This window comes from Adiantum capillus-veneris, chromosome 25, assembly GCF_014529385.1.
Source record: "Adiantum capillus-veneris isolate H3 chromosome 25, ASM1452938v2, whole genome shotgun sequence".
Classification (NCBI taxonomy): domain Eukaryota; kingdom Viridiplantae; phylum Streptophyta; class Polypodiopsida; order Polypodiales; family Pteridaceae; genus Adiantum; species Adiantum capillus-veneris.
Genome location: NC_140955.1, coordinates 131572765 through 131593123, shown reverse-complemented (window position 1 = coordinate 131593123; position 20359 = coordinate 131572765).

Sequence of the window (20359 nt, the reverse complement as noted above, 5' to 3'; positions counted from 1 at the left end):
ATCCAAGAGTGAGCCCCTCCTTTGTCATATTATAATACAAAGCATCCAAGTTGCCCTTGACCATGCATGGAGGAGGATTATTGGTGAATAAAGAAATATATACATGGTGGGACTAGTGTATGGACTATTCATGGACTTTAGCTCAATGAGCACATGGTGTTAGAATAATGAGTAAAAATAATAATAAAAATATGGAGGAGTTATGGATATGGAAAGATATTGGAATCATATGATATGGTCCCTCCTTGAATTATTTTGGGTGAAAGAGGAAAAGGTATGCAAGTAAATAATATAATAAAAGTAACCAATGAGTAGAAATCAATTTTTTGTTTTCACGAGGGTGAGGGTGAAAATGTGGGAGTGATTTGTATAAAGGAAAAATATGAGGTTAGAGTATGTACATATTGGCAAAAAAAATATAACTATGGTGTAAGAGGATGAAAGAAGGTGTACATAGGTTTAATAAAACACACACCTAAGTAGAAATATTTAAATAAAATACCAAAATAATTATAAAAAATCCCTATATTTAGGCCATATATACAATGAAATATTTACACACAAAGAGGCCATAATATACTTTTATTTTTTTATTTTTATTTTATTTTTTTGGCTCACCTAGCCCAGTGACTAGCTAGCTAAGGATTTTTTTAAGAAGATATCGAAAAAGTCCCCTAATTCACACACGCCTATTTACAGTGAAATGGTAGGGATAGCCATAGTGTTTGGGTGATTTTGGTAGGGTGAGGTAGCTTACTATGGCAATTATGGAGAGCCGAAAAACGGCTATCACCAGCATGGGGATAACGTTGCAGTAAACCCCAAGAAGCTTCCAAAACGCCCAAGGTATTTTCAACACTTTGAAGTTGACGCTCCAAACTGTTTAGAAGGTTTCCTGGCTGTTGTTCATGATGATGATGATCCCTACATGAAGCTCAGATCATCCATCTGCAACGTGTTTGTAGTCGTCCATGATGTCGATGCTACCCCGCAGTCCATGCAGCCTCCTCAAGGAAAATCAGTGGTGATTGTTTTAATGCAGCTCAACTTTCGTGAGTGTTTTGTTCAACAATCCACAATTAACAGCCCTGAACAACAAACACCAAGTTAAATTTTCACTTGGTTGGAGCTTTCTTGTTGTCAAACGGAGTTGCTGCACCATTGTTTACAACAGATCAAAGAATTCAACAGCTATAGATCAAGCCAATTTTCAAACAAAATTGCTGTAGCATTGTTGACAACAGATGGAAGAATTCAACAGCTATAGATCAAGCCAATTTTTTTTCTCAGCTTCTAGTTGTCTTTTCTCAAAAAAGTTTTAGTTTTTTCATCGTTCTAGCACAGATTTTCCTCTTCAATTAAGCATCATGTCAAGCCCACCAATACCCTTAAATGGAGATGGATGTATGTCGCAAAAATACTATCTCTTCATTTGCCCCTGGTTGTTCCTCGTCTTGTCCATTACATTGGGATAGTGACCTAATGTTTGCATAAGCAAGGTGTACGAGTTACATGCCTTGATGATGATCGGCATGATGATGAGTCTAGTCCACCAAGTTCAGTCCCTAGCCGCTAAGCCGTTGTATGATCACTCCTCCAAGATGAGGCACTGGAGTTGATCCCTTCATGTCGAGTCCATTCTTAGCCCAAAATTGTAAAAATGATGTCCATCTTTTTTCTCCCTAAGGGGGGAGGTGTGGTGTGTGTGGGTGCTTGGCCGGAGAAGCCTTCCTTCTTGGCTAGCATCTATCTTAGAATGTAACCCTCATGACATGATAAAAGGAGGTGCCCTTGCATGGAACAGATACGCTCATTTGTTCATATCTACTCTCTCACTCATGCACACCACACTATTTTCAGATGTCTCTCTTCCTCGTGTGCATGGGAAGGTCTCTCTCTCTCTCTCTCTCTCTCTCTCTCTCTCTCTCTCTCTCTCACACACACACACACACACACACACACACACATAGGGGCATGGGGGTGTGAGGCTATCGAGGACAGATGAAGAGGACGTTGTTGGAAAGTGTGAGGTCTAGCTAAGAAAGTGCGAAACCTTTGGCTGTGAGAGTTCGTAATTCGTCACAGACACTTTGTGGAAAAATTTTTATGGAAGTCACCAACCCTCTTCCTAAAGATGGCTTAAAGTCTAAGAGCATTCATGATAGAAAAGTCACAAACCTTATTTCGTATTGTGCTTTGAACATGTTTGTTTTTGTAAATGAATTCGTGATTAAAGGGTCACAAATTCACAACCAGTTCTACTTAAAAGGAGCAATTAAAAACACTAAAAGTTCAGCCATGAAACCTCAACTCTCATATAAACACAAATCCCATTCAAAACCCAAACCTCTTTCATGAAAATGTGATGATGTTTCAATTTTTGTGTCCTTTTTCTTACCAAAACTAGGCCATTTTTTGCTCATTTTTAACCAAATAAATACCCTTTTTTATGTGAAAAAACCCAAACAAAGTCAAAAACTTCTCTTAATTTGCGGATCGCTTGTATAAGCATAAAAAGCATAGATATGCATCACTTTTCATTATTTTTTCATTTTGGGACACTCTCTATTCATGTTTAGGGCAACGTTCATGAACTGTAGTTTGTTATTTTTGGCAATTTTTGCCACATCAATATTTGTAGGCGAAATGAGTGTGCCACAACGAAAAGCTTGAAATATGTACATTATCAAACTAAATTAGGCATGTTAGCAAGTTGAAAAAAGGGCCATGACTCCCTTGATAGGTATGTTCAAGACAGCAACCTCAGTCGTCGCTTTAGCATATATAACAATGTGTACATTATTGGTTTTATTCCCATGCATCAAAAAGCGTAAAGATTGAGGTGGATGTTTTTATTTCACAATGCCAGAGTACGACATCCACCTCCTCTAAACCTACACATCCTCTGGCATGCGCTACAGTAGTCTTTCTTAAGCATCAAAATTCATGGTCATCAAACCTTAGCCAAAGATTTAATTATTGGAGGATTCCCTCTTTCATTCTTGCCACCATTTCCCTCTAGGTTATAGGCACACGTTAAGGTTACTTTCATTCCCATACTAAAGAATAATAACCTTAATTCTTAAGCATCCTATTCTCCTAAGAATGAATTTACATACAGCTTCTGTATTCTTTTTTCTCAATGCGCACACACCCTTCAACTTGACTGGACAAATATTCTCTTGCAAGCACCAAATACCTCATTTGCCGAATTTCCAAAGGCATTGTGACTAAGTCCACAACCCATTTGTAATGTATATAAGTAGGATGTAGTTCATCATGATTTGGTACATTTGAAAACATTTGGTATGTCACACAAGACTCCACCAACTCAGCCACATCCTTTTACATCCCTTTCCACCAATATCTTTCCTTTACTTTGGCAAATGTTTCCCATACACCTTGATGTCCTGCCCATAACCTTTCATGGAGCTCCTTGATCAATAATATCTTATTGAGTAGCCTTACCGCACACTAATCGTAATGGTGTTCCATCTCTCTGTTTGAGATGCTTCCATAAGTAGCCATCCTTTAAGATGTATCCATATTCTTTTTTTCTTATCCACTTAAATTCTTGCTCAATCTAATCATCTTGTTTCTGCAAGGTACTTAAGTAGCGACCTATCAGGAGCCATTCACCCTTGAATAGCTCCTCTCAAGAGGACTCAAGTGAAGATCCAAAACATGGATGATTACTCTTTGCATGAGAAATATTGTAGAAATTTCCCTCAATAATAATGTAATAATCATCGTCATACCTTTCCCTAGATTGCATATTTACCATTGGATTGTCCTTCCCTTGGATATGCTTGAATTCAAAATCAAAGATTTTATGTAGGCTGACCAACATAGCAAAGAAATGTCACGAGTTGATTAATATGTAAAGAGGATTTGCTACATGTGTATAATGTAATATCCAAATAAGATGGAAGACACAAGCACTAATAAATCTTTGAACTTTAGCAACAATTGTACTGTCAGGCCAATGGCCACCCTAGAGGTGAAGGACCGCGGCAAGGGCCATCTGCCAGAGAAGGGACTCTAGCCAAGTGGCTATAAAGGGAGGTTGGGTAGAGGATCTAGCATGGAAGTTCTAACGGCCCAACATTGGTATCAGAGCTTAAGATATTTTGGGCCAAGGGGGAGGTCGAGGTCAAATCCGTATGTAGAGCCAGTTGCAACGAGGGGGAAGAGAAGTGCAACCACCACCAAACCGCATGCGAGTATGCTTGGCAACATCGCTTAGGCTTGTTGGTGTTTTTTTAATTCTTGAGCATGGGTTGTTGATCATCAATAGAGGGCGTGGGCTACCTCTCTCTCCTTTTGGAACCTTAGCACTTTGGAAGTCTTAATGGGCTGAACCTTAGGGTCTTTAAAGCCCATTGTTGCACATTGCTCTTTTGCACATGGCCCCCCCTTTGGATCCCTATTTTCCCTCCTTTGGATCCCTACTGTGGCCAGTCTGCCAGCTTAACCAGTATTCTAACTTTTTCTTCCCTGGTACTTCCCCATATTAAATGATCAATTTAACATGAGAAAATCATTTAGTAGAATTAGATATTAGTTATTATGACATTACCTCTCTCTTGAAATCATAGTCATGCTTGACTATGAGGTAGAGAAGATAAAGCATATTCATTAGTCCTTTTTCTAGTGGGTAGAGGATCCCTATCTTACACTACCACATCGTTCCAAAATGCATGACTAATCCATTTGGCGCTTCAGAGCCTAAGCTTCCGCAAGCATGTCTGCACATTATCCTATCAATCTTCCATAGTAGAGCGACAAGCTATACTTGGTGTTTGGAAAACGTCGTCTCTACAAACTTGATTCTAAGCATGCATACAGCTTAACATTTGTGCACAACAAAGAAAAAGAGATTCTTATAAGGCAGAACCTTTGTTCATTTTAAACATTTGTACATTTGCGTACTCTAGGAAAGCATTGTAAGCATTGACAAGGTTTAGGTTATCCTTTAATTGTATGCCTTGCATCCATCTAGCATCTTCAAAAGGATAAGTCTTAAACTTAATCAGATACCATCAGATAGTCTTATCGCCTCTTAATACCTTGTCTCATGTCGGAGAATGGACTCCAACTGCAGAATCTCTTCTTGGTCCTCGATCTCCGGTGGGTCTTCAATAGTTGGTTCTTGAGGTGGATTTCCGTTGTAAGGCTTTAGTAGACTCACATGGAAATCATTCTGTATGAGCCAATGACTGGGCAACTTGAGTTAATAGGCCATCTCATTGATTGGTTGTAGAATCTAGAAGGGACCATAGTACCTTTTTGCTAACTCAGCATAGTACTTTTGGTGTCCCCTAGGATTCTTGCCCATCGTGTGCCTTAATTGAGCCTTGGGAATTTAAAGTAGGACCCAATCATTTTCTTCAAAGGCTTGGGCTCTTCTCTGCTTATCAGCAACAACCTTTTACCTTTGCTGTGCGATAGAGATAGCATCCTTAATCTTTTGGAAAGGCTCTTGTAGGTCTCGTCTATACTCATCTGCAGCGAAGATCTTCATGTGTACCTTAAGTAGCATGGGAATTTTTTATCTTCCCTCCATTACCTCAAAAGGTGCTTTTCCCGTGGAAGTATGTACAGTGTTATCGTAGGCATACTCCACTAGGGGTAAGTACTTCTTCCATTTGGACCTTTGATCTACTTCCGTTACATAGGCTTTTAGTAGATCAAGAATTTTTATGTTATCTATTTCACTTTGGCCATCCCTTTGCACGTGATAGGCCAAAGAGAAATTTAGCCTTGTCCCTAAATTCTCAAAGAGACCCTTCCAAAAATTACTGGTCATTCTAGGATCTCTATCCGACACTATGGACATCAGCAAGCCATGGTACTTGAAGATTTGTGATATGAAGAGGGTTGCCATTTGATGGGCTTTGATAGTTTTTTTGAAAGGTATAAAATGAGCTTGCTTGCTGAAGCTGTCTACTATCATTCATATTCCTATAGTCCCATGGATACACTTACGCAATCCAAAGATAAAATCCATGGATATAATCTCCCATGGTGAACTAGGGATTGGCAAAGGTTGAAGCAATCCAGGTTGCTTCCTTCTATCAAACCGTTTTTTGGCATACCACACATTTAGAAACATACTCTTGTATGCTGGCTTTCATGGTAGGCCAATAGAAATATGTTTCAGTCCCTTTTAGCGTAGACTAAATCCCTCTATGCCCCGCATAAGGAGGAGCATGATATTCATACATTATTTTCTCACGTATGTGAGTTAGTAACACATAGTCTATTACCATAGAGAAGATAACCATATTGTAAACAAAATGGTTCCTCTTTCTTCCCTAATGCAAGGGCTGAAATCACATCTCTAAAATCCGGATCAATAGCATACTCATCTATCATAGAAGATAGACCATTATGAGTTGCTATGGACACTACATTCACTCTTGGTCGTCTATGCTTGCCACCAATGTGAGCAATATGAAAATGAAATTGCGAAAGGAAATTTTCCCACCTCATTTTTTTGTTGGAGAGCTTGGTTTGTGTCATGAAGTACTTAAGGCTTTGGTGATCCATTCAAATGGCTTTGAGAGATCTAGCAGTGTAAGCACAGGCTAAGAGATAAGCTTTTCAAAAGCATTGTTCTCCTTCGTAGACCATGTATACCTAATGTTTTTCTTTGTTAGGTCATGTAACAGTCCCGTGATTTGTGAGAACTTTTCTATGAAGCATCTATAGTATGCACACATATCTATAAAGCTTCTTAGTTCATGAAGATTCCATGGTTTAGGCCATCCTTTTATTACCTCTAACTTTGATGGACCCATTTGAATGCCATCTTGAGAGATAATGTGACCTAAATACTGAATCTCTTGTAAGAAAAACTCACTTTTCTTTTGATTAATATAATTTTATTCTTTCTGAAGACTTGAAATATTACCCGGAGGTGTTGCTTGTGTTCGTCTACTGAATTAGCGTAGATGATAATATCATCAAAGAACACTCCATTAAAGGTTCGGTGAGGCTTGAATAGCTTCTCCATCAAGTGGTTGAATGTGTCCGGTGCATTGGTCAAGCCAAAAGGAATGATAATGTATCGTAAATACCAAACGTAGTGCAAAATGCGATCTTTACAATGTCTTGATTAAATATACTTATTTGAAGGTAGCCACTTTTTAGGTCAATCCTACTGAAGTAGGTCGACCCTTGTAGCTTATCAAATAGGTCTTCTCCCCGTGTAACGGCAAAACTATTTTTGATAGTGATCCTATTTAGTGCTCTATAGTCGACACACATACGATATGTACCGTCTTTCTTTTGCACTAATAATAGGGGTGAGAAAAATGGAGATGAGCTAGGCCTAACCATTCCCTTCTCAACTAACTCATGCACTTGCCGCATAATCTCCTCTTGTTGAGCTTGAGAAACTCTATAAGGAGGTTTATTAGGCGGTGAACTTCCTGGAAGAAGTTCAATTGCATGGTCATCATTGCCTCGTTTGGGAGGTAGTTCACAAGGGATGGCGTTGTCAAGAGTTTTTTGGAGCAAGGAATTGCGCATATGTACATATCCATGTATGGTGCATCGAATAAAGGTTTGCCCATTTTCCATATCCAGGTGGTTACGTGGGGCCCACATGTGTACAGGTAGGACAACATGTACATAGTGCATCGATTTTCACTATTACTAGTACCAGTGTGTTTTTACTATAATAATAAGGAGTTGGTAGCGCGTAAAACTTCTCACGGAAGCTATCCGCGGGCCGACGACATGAGCTAAGCAGGTACGTCAGATGGCATCTAGTGGCGTCAGGGGGCCGAACGGGGTCAATACTTGCACGTGGAGAAGTACGGACACGACGTGGATGTTTTCTTGTGATACTTATGCAGAAAGGTCATCATGAGGACCAATTTTTGGGGCCACTTCATGTGGTTGCGGGATGCATTATTGAAAAGAAATGAGTGCCAGGTGTGTGGATGATGCAAAAAGGTGACAACTATGCAGTGCGAGGCCAGTTTTTGGCTTGTTCGGGGTCCGTTTGAGGTCATCTAAAAGGCCAAGGGTGCCCAAGTAATAAAGCTAAGTGTGGGAACTGAAAAAACAGAGAGAAGACCGGAAAAAACGTGGAGAAGATAGGGGGAACAACCGAAGGTGTGTTTTTGCTCATTTTGGAGCCTGTTTTGGCCGTAAACTGCTCATCCGAGGTCAGATTTGATCACTTTGACATTGTAGACTAGGGTTTTGGTCCGTTCCAGGCGCGATGGAGCTGTCCATTTTGCCAAATTTCTCACTCTTTTTCTGTTTTTTTCTGTGTAATCTTCTCCGGTGAGTGAAGCTTCTTCTCCAATTTGTGATTGTATCTGGTATCTTTTACCCATATTGTGTGAGCTGTTTGCCCCATTGGTGTTGGCCCAAGCGCATTTGTATCTACACATCAGAAGTTCTCCTCTTTTGAGCTGAGTTTTTTGGGTGTGCGTGTGTGTGTGTGTCTCTGTGTGGAGTGGGTAAGTGGATAGTCTCTCTCCTCTCACTCCATAGGTGTGTACCCTGTCTCGGCCAGGGGTATTGTGTAAGCCGAGTGGTGCCCCATAGTGTGTGTGTGTATCTTTCCAAGAGTGTGTGTTGGGTCGTTATAGAGGCGCTGTGTGTGTTTTCATCCCACTCACAGCGTCAATAAAAACATCTTGAAATCCCTTGAGAAAATTGGATAACTCTAATTCCTTGTGATTGTTTATATTTTCTTTTGCTAAAGCATTAGGTTCTTTTTTAGAATCTTTAGTAAAAATCATGTGCACAAAAAAAGACCTCTTTATTGACTTATTGAAAGCTTGCGTATGCACAATGGTTATGGTGTTACCCAACTCCTTAGCATCTATGTACATATCTTTTTCCCTGAACCTAAAGTAGATTGTCCTTTCAGGGAATTTAACATTGGCACCCTTGCAATCAAACCATGATGCCCCTAGGATTATATCCTCATGCTTGAGAGGAGAGATAAAGAATTCCTCTTTGTCCACATAGCTTTGGACATGGAGCCTCAATTTCTCAATTAAGGGAGTGACAGAAGCTTCTTGCCCCTTGAAAGCACCATCTGTGGGTAGGACATCTCCCATCTCATAGGCTTGGATTCCTAGCTTGGTGGCCATCTCTGTGGATATGAAATTGTGAGTAGAACCAAGGTCAAAGACAATAAAAGTATCATGTTCTCTTACCTTTCCCCAAGCATGGAATAGAGGAGATCCTTTGTGGTGAGCTTCCTGTTCTTGGATTTCGATGAAGGTAGCTCTAGGAGTCTCATGGCGGGTGTTCTTTTGGGGGCAAGCATGGTACGCATGCCCTTGCTCTCCGCATTTGAAACAACAGTTATCCTTGCAATAACGCTCAAGCTCTTCAAGAGAGAGTTTGTTTTTGCCTTTGGAAAGTCCCTTCTCCTTAGCTTTGCTGTTATTGGAATTGTATTTAGAAGACTTTTGAACATTTTCCTTCCCCTTAGGCTCATTGGAACCCTTGTTTTTTGTGGGCTTAAGATTTCTCTTAGCCCCTATTTGGAAATTGATTTGAGAAGCCACCATAGTATGGTGTATGACCATAGATATGGTGCGTGGCCTTTGGGAGTTGACATACTTTGCCATTTCTTCAGTTAAGCTCGCACAAAATTGTTGTTCTTGCTCTCCAAGATCCATATTTTTGAAGACAGTGGATTTGACATGTAAGTCCCAAAACTTGTCTACATACTTATGAATGGATTTGTAGGGAGAGAGCTTCAAGCTTCACCATTCTGTGAGTACTTTGTTTTTGGCATCGGTGGCCAAAAACTGCTTCATAATGGAAGCTCTTAAATCTTTCCATGTTTGTGGAGCTTCACCGTTTGCCCGTAGGCTATACCACCATTGCTTGGCGGACTTTTGAAAGTGCATAGCTACATGGTGTAGCTTAGAGGACTCCGTAAAGCCCTCATCTCCAAACGCCGCATCGAATTGTTGGATGAAAGCCAAGACTTTGTTCTTAGTACCAAAGGTGTCATTGTAGGTAAGGAAAGCGATGCTCTTTCCTCCCTCTTTGAACTTCTTGAGCTTGGACGACCTCTTCCATGAGGCATAGGATTTCCTATGGCCTCTTACTTTTTATGGTTTAAAAGTTGCAGCATCGCTTTCTTCAAAACATGAAGAATTTGAGGAAGATGGAGAACAGGGTGACCTCTTTCTTGCCTTTTTCTTGCCTTCGTCCTCTTTGTCCGCACCATCACTTTCTTCATAAGAGGAAGACGATGAAGAAGATGGAGAAGAGGGTGACCTCTTTCTCGCCTTTTTCTTCTCTTGTTTTCTATCATCCCTCTTTGAATTATGGTGTGGAGAAGTGTGTGATGGTCTTCTCCGTTTAGGAGGTGACGGAGAGTGTTTTTCCGGCCATCTTCATGGCGCCATCTCCTCCGAAGTAGCAAGAGACTCACTTCTTTCTCGTTCCTTTGGTGGGGGCTCTTGAGTTCTCCTTTGGGAAGGAGATGTGTCATCAAGAAGCAAATATTTGAGCCCTTCGTATGGATCCTCTTCTTCTTCCCGAATGGGAGAGAGGCCTCTTTTGGAAATCTCACAAGGAGGCTTCCTATGTACTCTCTCGTCATGTTGGGGAGCTTGGAGAATCCCATGAGCATGAAGCTGCCGTTGCACTTCACTTTGGAGGGATGGATTGCCCATGCCTTGCTGAAACCTAGAAACAAGGTAGTTAACAAGCATAGGGGCATCATTAGTAGCCTGCTCATTAGCAAAATCAAAGCTATCAACATTAATTTCACTCTCTTTACTATTGTCAGCCATTCTAACAATTTTTAGGTGTAATATTTTTAGACGTACCTTGGCACTTCAAGCCCTAGTTGCGACTCCTCTTTACCCCTTTAGAAAATCACTCAAGCTACTAGACCCATGGCTCAAATATAATTAATTGTAAGGAATAGAAGAGAGGGTCTTTCAACACCAAAATAGTATCAGCTCCTTTCAAGCTTCTAATAACTCAATAGTGTTTAAGCCATAGGCAATCCCCATAGGACTCTAGTATTAATACCACAGCTCTCAACGGTGGTGCCCTGTTATCTACACAAAGGCAGGCGCACTGCAAGGCTGAAAAATCCCTATTCTACTTACTCAATTGCAATTACTAATACCAACCATTTATAGCTAGCTGGAGGACCTCCCTTCTTGAGCAAGAAAAGAGAAACCTTGTGCTCTGATACCAATGTAACATTTAATGGCCTAGTAACTTGTGTGTAGCGAAAAATAACATAAAACATAGTGAGCATTTCATTAGAATAGATTTCTAATGAGCATAGCAAGAGTGCTTGGATGGAGAGAGCAACAAAAAGCATAACACCTAGTTAGATAGGCATGAACAATACTTCAAAAGAGGGAGAAATTAACCTATTGACAACAGTTGAGGACCGGATTTAAATGGAGCCCGTCCCCCCTCCAAAATGCTTTATATTATAGGTTTCCCCCATCCAGGGAGACATTTTACAATACAATTCTTTGTGTTCCTTCAATAACTAGCTAGTGCAATGAAGATGGAAGCTTCAAGCACTAAGCAAACACTTATAAAACACAACATCAATTCCATCATGGTCTCAAACCGAAGACCTCACACACCTTCGAAGATGCTAAGAGCTAGCGGGGTATGAGAGTAGACTGGGAGGAAGAAGGAGTAGTCTTACGACAAGAAAGAAGTATATCTCCTCACATAATCACTCATAAAAGCTTAGCATAGCCTAGTAATTAGTGTGGCAGAGGAGATGAGCATGCATGGAATCTTGGCTCTTGGTTGGATTTTCATCACAAAGCCAAGAGTTGTTGGTGTAGGCCTCCCTTCTCACAACCTTGGAGTAGATGATGAGCTTGCCATTAAATCTTGACAAGGAGAGAGGGAGTCTTCTTGCTCCAAACATGAGATTGCGTGAGTGAGTGTGTGTGTGTGCGTTAATGCCTTTGAAGAATCAGCCCCTTCTCTCGCTTGGTCGACCCCTCTCACTAAATTCTCTCGTTGGCTTCCCATTGGACCTCTCCAATCTTAGCCAATAGAATTTACTAAGCATAATTGATAGTCTTGTGACATGTGTCTCCCTTTCCCCTTTTCTGACAGCTTTAGGTAATTAAATAATGCAACTAAACTCTCATTGGACCCCTTTATCTTATGGCCAATAGGAAGCAGGAAAGCCATTGGGCTGCTGAATTTTTTGGCAAATATCCCATTATATGTGTATGGCCTTTGTCTACTTGGTTTTGCATCATCTATCATCGGTATGGTATGTTCATAGATTTTGAGATCAACACCCTTGAGATCCTTATAAGACCAAGCAAAGATATCTCGGTATTCTTTTAGTAAGCTTAACAAAATCTCTTCTTTGTCTTCTGTCAAGTCGTTTGCAATGTAGGCAGGTATAGGCTCTTCTCCTGGTTTGGCCAAATCTATCTTTTTTATGTTTTCAGGTCCTTCGTAGGAATTGCCTTGTTTTTGTAGTTCCCTGACAGGTTGTTCCACTATGATTTTTGGGTCCTGGACAGTATATTTCTTGTAATGGAATGGAACACTCATTACATCTTTACCTTCCTCCTCAGTGGTTTCCATTTTAGTTGTATATATCTCCTTTAGAGCTTTCTTCAACTCTTGATACTTCTTTCTCTGTTCAACTCGTGTCATGGTTGAATTCTTGTCCTGGTATTTAGGTTTTTCTTGAGTTTCCTTTCTCGTTTTTCTCGATATTTTTGATATTTCTTGTTTTTTTTTTAAAGATATCTACCAATGATTTTGTCTTTGACACAATCATGGGCATCTATCTACATCAACACCTGTGTTCTACTGGAGACTAATGACATAGGTCTAGCTTTGGCAAGTTTTTTGTGTCTCTTTTTCTTCTATACCATTTCTGTCTACTTGGTTTCTAGTTTGGAAAGTCAAAAAACTTTTCCTCCCCTCCTTTCAAGAGTATTTTAGCTCTCACATGTTCTTTTTCTGACTCCGAATCATTTGAGGTAGTTGGATGTTCTTCTAACTCATCTGTTGCATCATAGTAGAGGTTTGAAAAGACTTGTTGAGCCTTCATTATGTCCTTAGATTCTTGAATTTCGTCTTCAATGTGAAGGGTTGAGATCATTTGTATGGGAATTATGTCATAGCCATATTCATTGCAAAATTAAGTAGGTATAGACGTATTTACACATACATCCATTGTTGCAAAAATTTTAGTCCACTGAAATGGCTCAAACAAATGCTCCGGAGAGGATTCAGGTACATAGGCTTCGTCTGTGCAATCCCTTTCTAAGATACATTCTTCTTGTTTTACACTCCCATTTTCTGAGGCTCTGTGCATCCAAATAGGTGTGTCTTTGTTCAACCAAGATGGAAGCTTAGTTTCAGTCGAAGAGACTGAGTCAAATTCTTGTATGGGCATTCTCATGACATCTCTATAAGTGTGATCTTTTAGATTAACCCTTGTTATGGATCCCACTTGCTTCAAATACAGGTAATTGTTTCCCCAATCCTGGATAAGTTATACTTGTCATATGAAAGGTCTTCCCAAGATGATTTCATAATTGAGTTTCTTTCCAAAGTCCACTATTGCAAAAGTGTGTTGATAATTAATTCCACAGGAATTAACTATCACTTTTTCAAGCAGTCCTAAGGTTCTTTGGTATGTCCATCAACCAATTGCAATTTCATTCGAGTTTGTCTAATGGTTGGTTGTCCCCATGATTCCCATACTCCTTTCATGGCTATGGCTATGCCTGCCCCACGATCCAGTATTGCCATGGTTTGTATATCATTATGTCGCACTGGAAGGGTTTTGTTTCCTTCTTCCCCTTTGTAGTATTCTCCAACTTTTTTCATTGGAACAGACCGAATCTCTTTGTTATCCAATTCATGTTTCAATTTTCCCAATTTTTTTGCGATTAGCCCTGTTATTCCCACGTTCTCTACTATTTTTTATAGATCGTTCGATAAATATGGTCTTATTTATAACAGTTCTCCTAAAGTAAGAGTGCATTGAATGGTGTAGACATGATTGAATGGATGTTGTCTACCTCTAGGGTCTGTTCTGCTCTTTTTATTTGAGTGGTTTTACACACTATAGATTCATCTTCGTTATCTCCCAAGTAAAAGGGTAGTGTTTTCAATGTCATTGGTTTAGACATTCCTAAAGCTTCACAGCCGCAATCCCCATACAAGGATTGTACATCCATGTCCATATCAGGAGGCAAATCGTTCCGCTCTTAGCACTTTCTTAAATCTTGCTAAGTGGTCATATAGATCCCGAGATCCAATGTATTCTCTAACCCATTTCTAATAATCAGCTGGTCTGACACGTTTATTTGGTTCAACTCCAGGTAGCTTGGCAGTTGGTCATGTTTTGAGTCCTTCAAACCAGTCTGTTGGAAATAGTGACTCATGTAGCCCTGGACTAGCTTTAGTGTCACCTGGTTTTCTTCGTGATGAGGTAGTTTCTGGTTTATTAACATTACTCTCGAAAGATCTCTGATGGAGTTCATCGCTTGGAATAGTTTCCGGTCCTTGGCCTAATATCCAATCCCTTATGGAGTAACCTTGGTATTTGGTTTGTTCCACCTCCTCATAACTCATCATAACAAAGTTATTTTCATAACAATCCCTAAACAGGTAGGTTGGTAGATCTGTTGAACCCTTGCCTTTTATTTTGAAGATATACATGATCTTCATGGATGTTAGTTGTCCTGATTTGGCTTGAGAAGTCCATAGAAGATCTTTCACGTTTCTATCTTCCCAACAATAGACTTTGATCCTAGGATTATCTGTGCTAAGCCATTTCAAGGGCATCAAATCAACTTGGTTATATCCCTCGAATTCTAAAGTCGGTGGTTCTTCTTTTTTCATATCTAGAACTATGGTATTTACTTCTAACCCCCATTTGTCTCTATGTCAGGGTTTTTAACTTGTAAATACTGAGTTCTATTTTTATCCATGTACATTTTTCCTTGTTTGTTTGCCCATAGAGCGACATGGAGATTCATTTCCCAATCTGTCTGTCCTGAACTAACCACTTTAGTCAATACCAAGCTCAGAATTTTATTCGTATGCTCAGCTTATCCATTTGCTTGTGGGTGATAGGGAGTCGATTTGTTATGGATGACCATAAATTTATTAGGCAGATACTCAATCACCTCATTGAGGAAATGAGGTCCCCTATCATTGAAAAATTCTATTGGTAGTCCATACCTTGTGAACACATTCTCATACAAGAATGTGACTGTGGTTCTGGCATCATTTTTTTGAGTTTCTTTAGCCTTTGCCACTTGGTCAAATAGTCCGTAGGTACAATGATATATTGATCTTGGGTTCTATAAGTAAGTGGCTATATTGGCCCAACAAAGTCTATACCCCATTTTGCAAAAGCTCTAGCCCACATCATTGGTCTTAAGGGCATCCTATCTACACGGGTTGGCATTTTAGCTCCTTGACATGCATCACACATTTGAACATATTCTTTGGCATCTGCAAAAAGTGTTGGCCACCATATGCCTGCCATTAAGATCTGTAATATCCACAATGTCTCATGAAATCTTGAACCCCTTTGACTGTTGTCGGTCTAGACAAATCAACAATCACATGAATTTTTTCCATATCGGTAGCTATGCCATTTTTAGACACTATATGTCCAAGAATTTTTCCTTGTCTACCCATAAATGTGCACTTTTCGAATTGAAGCAAATCCTATAAAGTCTACATTTTTCGAATACCTTTTTGAGGTGTTCAAATTATCAGCCCGGATTGATGAATGTACAAATAAATCATCCATATATACTTCCAAGAAATTCCGAAGATATTATTTAAAAGCATGGCTCATTAATCTTTGAAAGGTGGCCGAAGCATTAGTTAACCCAAAAGGCATAACCTGATAGGGAAAAATACCCCATTCAGTTGCAAAGGCAGTTTTATGATGATCTTTGGGGTCAACCAAAAGTTGATTGTATCCTGAAAAGCCATCTAGAAAGCTATAAGCCTCTTTTCTTGCAACTCGTTCTAAAACAGGCTCAGTGATTGGAAGAGGAAAGTTATCTCTAATGGTTGCTGCATTCACTTTCTTGAAATTGACACATGCTCTAAATTGTTTTCTTGGGTACTACCACAATTGGAGACACCCAATCTGTGTGTTCAATTTCATAAATGAATTTGGCTTCCTTTATATTTTTTATCTCTTCTTTGATCTTTCTAGCAAATGTCTCATTATATGTGTATGGCTATTGTTTTCTTGGTTTTGCATCATCTCTCATCGGATTGGTATGCTGCCAGATTTCGGGATCAACACCCTTGAGATCCTTATAAGACCAAGCAAAGATATCTCACTATTCTTTCAGTAAGCTTAACAAAAGATCTTCTTTGTCTTCCATCGGGTCGTTTGCAATGTAGGCAGGTCTAGGCTCTTCTCCTGGTTCAGCCAAATATATCTTTTTTGTGTTTTCAGGTCCTTCGTAGGACTCGCCTTGTTTTCATAGTTCCCCCACAAGTTGTTCGACTTATGATTTTTGGGTCTTGGAGAGTAAATTTCTTGTAATGGAATGGAATACTCATTACATTTTTACCTTCCTCCTCAGTGGTTTCCATTTCAGTTGTATATATTTCCTTTAGAGCTTTCTTCAACTCTTGATACTTATTTCTCCGTTCAACTCTTGTCATGGTTGAATTCTTGTCGTGGTTTTTCTTGTGTATCTACATCAAAAATTGTGTTCTACTAGAGACTGATGGCATAGGTCTAGCTTTCAAGTTTCGCGTGTATCTTTTCCTTCTATACCATTTTTGTCTACTCGGTTTCTAGTTCGGAAAGTCAAAACACTTTTCCTCCCCTCCTCTTTCAGGAGTTGGACGTTCTTCTAACTCATATGTTGCATCATATTAGAGGTCTGAAAAGACTTGTTGAGCCCTGTTATTCTCACCTTCTCTGGAGTTTTCTATATATCATTCCATAAATATGGTCTAATTTTTAACAGTTCTCCTAAAGTAAGAGTGCATTGAATGGGTGTAGACATGATTGAATGGATCTGTTTCGCTTTTTTTATCTGAGTCATTTTACACACTATGGTTTGATCTTCATTATCTCCCAAGTAAGAGGGTAGTGTTTTCAAAGTTAATGGTCTAGACATTACTGAAGCTTCAGAGTCGCAATCCCCATACAAGGATTGTACATCGATGTCCATATCAGAAGGTAGATTGCCTAACCAAACTTCCTCTAAAGGGGCCGACTTCAGAGTTAGGCTCCCATCATTAATCTCTCTAAATTTTTACCATACGTGTTCTGGTGAGTCTTTTTCTACAAATGGAATTCCGTCCAAGGCATCTTTACTGTCAGGCACTATGAGTTTTGGCTCTTTTGTTTCAAGGTGGGGTTCTACCACCACTATTGATTTCTCTTTACTAGTTCCTACCACAAGCTCCTCAGGTTTTTCCATACTCTCGAGCTTAGGTTTTTGTTTTTCCAGCATCTCTTGAGTAATTCTTACCAAATTTTGATAACCTTTATAAGCTTCCAAGGTTGCGTTGATTGGCTCAAAAAAAATTTCTACCAAAATTGATCCTCCAAATTTCACGGTAATTTCCTTCATTTCTCTTCTAGTTTCTTTCACTTTTTCCTGGAATAGTTTCTTGGCTTTCTCCTCGATTTTAGCCCTTTGTTTTTGTTTTCTCATCTCATACCTTTTGCTTATGCTTCCTTTGGTCTTTTGAAAGAAAATTTAAATATTCTTCGAATAATCAGAGGAGTTATGTTTCTTTTTCTTATCGTGGGCTCTGGTGAGTACCTTGATTGGAACAATCGGTTCATTCTCGGATGAGCTACTAGGTATCACTTGGACTATGTTCACTACTGTTTTACCCTTGTCTAAAGGATTTTATAGACAATCTTCAGGGAAGTGTCCTCCTTTTTTGCAACATTGTATGCAATAAGTTTCAACTGGCTTGTTAGGCTCTGGGTATTTATTTTCCCAATGATCATCTTCACCACAGTTCTGATAGTTCCCAGTTCTTGGCTTAATCATGAGTCTTACCATTGGAGGTCTAACACCTTGATCAGCTACATAGTACATCGATGCAAGCTCCGGTGTAGTATAAGTCACAGGTTCTTCCATTGGTTGTGGATGTGAATTATACCAATCTTCTTCTACCATTATTGTAGAAGGACTAGGCTCAGCATAAGGTGTAACAGGCACTAGTGCTTATTCATCTATGACTCCCTCTAAATGCATGTACTTTACAGTCACTGCATTCTGTCCAAGATATGGAGGTTGTTGACCCAACATGGGTTGAGGTCTTTCCATACCCATCGGTGGTCTTTGAGCTGGGGCCATATTAGGCTAATATCTGTACATGGATTGTCCTTGTGGCCTCATGGACACGTATTGAACATTCCCATCATAATTTGATCGATAATACCACTCATTGGTCTCATGGTTCATCCATTTACCTCAATTGCACACCATTTTTGCGGCCTAATTCGTTGTCCCTTTTGAGGTGTATCCCTTGTCCTGGTCCCCTCATAGGTGCTTTTTGCATGTTACTCATCATGTCATTCATCCTTTTGAGCATGTCTTCTATGGCTATAAGCGGTGTTGCAGCAGCCGTTACCACTTGTGCTGATTTGGTGGTTGTTGTTTTCTCGCTTTGGTTATCCTTAGGGACATCTTCTTCATTGAAAATAGCACAATTGTCTCCTAAGTCAATAGCATCTGACACACACTCTTCTAGGGTCATATATTTCTTGCTATACAAAATAGCATGAAGTTCTTTGTTTAGCAGTGCCTCTAGAAACAATGATACTAGCCTTTTTGCTACATGTATCTCTTGTTCTGGGCATCTTGCAATGTATTGATTCATTCTAGTTGCACAATCCCTAAGAGACTCACCTTGTTTCTGTTTGAAGCTATAGATTTGAGCTACAGTATTGTGTTTGATTTATGTTTTGGAACAGGCAGCTACAAATCCTTGACCTAATGTATCTAAGTCCATGATTGACCTTGGTGGAATGTTTTGGAACCATTTCAGTGTTTTTCTCTCTAATGTCATTCCAAATCCCTCGAATTGAGTATGGAAATCAAATATGAGTTTTGCTCTTAGCACTTGCTTAACACTAGCTTGGTAACCTAACAGGACATAAAAGTGTCCTTTCAGGGTTTTGAGAAAAACCTCCAAAACCATAGTAGATCCACTCATTTTGTAAAATCCTTTCATGAGGTTATAGTTCAAGGCCTACTACACATGGAAAAAATAAGAAACTTGTAAAATTTCTCATCTTTTGGTCACACCAAGCCTCCAAAGTTGATGGACCAGTACATTTTCATCAAAACAATCATTTCTTACGTTTTGTTGCATAAAACTAAGATTAGGGATTTTTGTAGGACTTGAGATAAATTCCCTAGTTAACTTCAATGGGTTGGTGATCAGAACATATGATTGCTTCTCACTCATTATTTTTTGTTTTGCCAAAAGAAATAGGTACAAAAAAAGTTGAATTTTTACCATTCTGCAAATCCATCATCAAAGTTTCTATAGCAACGCTCAATACAAATAATATATGCATGTTTTCTTAGTTCCCTATTGTCCTTTAGGTTCATAAGGATCCATGGAGCATGTCAAAAGAATAATACATCTCTTACCAAGGGGAATCTTGGGGACAAAGATGAAGTGCTAAATACAGCAAACATGAAAAAAATGGGTTCAACATTATGAGTTGTAGAATCCCATAGAAAGTATTCAATATCTAGCCAAATTTGATCCTTATGACTACATATGGTTACTACCTACAAAATGCATGTAGTTGTCACAAGAAACTAACAATATTGAAAAAGCTATACTTGATATACTAGAATGTTTCGTTTTCTTCTATAATTGAAAAAATCAACCATCGTTGTCTACTATGAAAAATAGGGTATTAGGTGCCCCAAAACTCAAGGAATATTAGCTTTATGTTACAATATGCGACATAGAAAATCAAAACTGCATTTGGATATCATGAAAGCCACCAAAAAAATCATAGAAGAGCTAAAATTGGCTAAAAAACATAATTTGACAATTTTTGTAATTTGGTCATAACTTACAACCTTAACATTTATTTCTCCCTAGAAGCATCAGTACATGTTGAGGACTACTAAAGACAGTTCTCTAGAATTATAGACCTCACAAACATGAATTCTAGAGTGGTATAGTTGCAAAAAGTTGAAAAAAAGCCAAAAACAGAACCCGTTTTTTCACACAGTTTAGGTTGTGAAATGTTGTGCAAGGACAAGGTTAAAGATGGAATTGATATTCCAAAAAAATGTCGAGTTTTTTTCAGCTCATGAGACAACTTTCTAGATGGATAGCACCTCAAAATCCATTT